The sequence below is a fragment of the Crocodylus porosus genome, unplaced genomic scaffold (assembly GCF_001723895.1).
Source record: "Crocodylus porosus isolate Cpor-Errol unplaced genomic scaffold, CroPor_comp1, whole genome shotgun sequence".
NCBI lineage: Eukaryota > Metazoa > Chordata > Crocodylia > Crocodylidae > Crocodylus > Crocodylus porosus.
In genome coordinates, this window is record NW_017728947.1 from 32,605,079 (window position 1) to 32,606,512 (window position 1,434).

A 1,434-nucleotide genomic window follows, 5' to 3' on the forward strand; every position below is an offset into this window, starting at 1 on the left:
CGGCCTCAGTCAGTTCCTGGGCGAACTCCTGGTCAAGCTCAGGACTTTGAGTGGGAGGTCTGTAGTAGACTCCCACTGTTGTGTCCCCTGTGCCGTATTCCCCACGAATTTTTACCCAGAGGGTCTCTAGCTGTCCATGCTGGTCGCCAACATCAGCTTGTGGGTTACAGAGCATGGTGAGAGCACATAGTGCTGGTGTTCCACTTTGCATTTACAGAGGTTCCCAAGGATACCTGAGCATACAGAAAACTGACAATTGCCTAGGAAACCACACCTACGAGGGCTTTCCCCTCAACCTCGTGCTGGGAGTACAGAGCCACAGGGCACCTATCCAGTTTCCACTGCCAAGGGCTCATCAATTTCACTTCCAGCCTGCAATAGATCCCTGCCTCCTGAGCAACCTGAGGCTCCCAATCATGCAGTGCTGGTAGGTCCAGTGCATGCCATGTTCCTTCCAGCATAATCGAGGTCTGCTACTGTTTCATCGAAGAGCTGATTCAGCTGCATTATGGGCAGTTATATGAGGCCACTTGGATATAATCCAGTTCCTGGTAATGTGATCTCCAGTTAGCCAACAAGTTAAGGGTAGGGAAGTCCCCAGTGGGAGAGGCAGTGCAGGAGGTATCCTTGGCTATCCAGTGAGTATTGGTACTGTTGTTCACCTACCTCCTCAACCTGCAGGAGGTAAGTGGCAGGGCAAGGGATTTGAGAATGGCTCGGCTTCAGAAGGGATCTCTGTAGAATTTCACCTTGGATCAGCCATGGTCTTTGGAATTTAGAGCAGGTGGTCACTACACTAAATACACATGGACCTCCCCATCATGCTGTGCCATGCATGATCCATCCTTCATGACTCTGATATTCTTTATGCTTCAGGACGGGGATGATGGGTGTCACGGGGTCACATAGAGGCCCCGTGATTGTGAGGGTGATTGGCAGAGCTGCCAATCACCCAGGCAGCTCAGGTGCCTGGTTGCCAGGACAACCAGGTGGTCACATGGCCAGAAGGGGGCAGGGCCCGGCCTTTATAAACAGCTTAGGCCGGAGCCTGACACACCGTTCCCTTCTGGCTGCTGCAGGAGCAGGAGCTCTGCGGCTCGAGCTGAGCGGCCTGAGTTGGTGATTGCAGCCTTACCCACTAACAGGCTGCAATGATGCAGGGAACAAGATCACCCTGACTGCAGGTAGGACTGGGAGCCCTGGCAGGGCTTGCAGTTATTGTTAGGCGTGGAGCCACTGTTTATGTTGTAGCCAGATGGCTTGACTTTGAGTTTCAGTTTACTCCGGAGGACCGGGTGAGGCTGTAGGGGAGCGAGGAGGCCTCAGGGGAGCTCCCCAACAGCTTGGGGGTTCCCAGTGCCCAGTTGAGGCACAGTGCCAGGGGCACTAGTGTCAGTGCGGCTGAGCATTGTATTGCGCCAGGGAGGCGCAGTG

The 1,434-nt window shown here is 54.3% G+C and overlaps 1 protein-coding gene across 4 annotated transcripts in view; it reads right to left on the minus strand.

Moving 5' to 3' along the window:
- Nucleotides 1-1,434, minus strand: part of SHANK2 (SH3 and multiple ankyrin repeat domains 2) — a 771,218-nt gene that overhangs the window by 582,378 nt on the left and 187,406 nt on the right. The window lies entirely within an intron of this gene.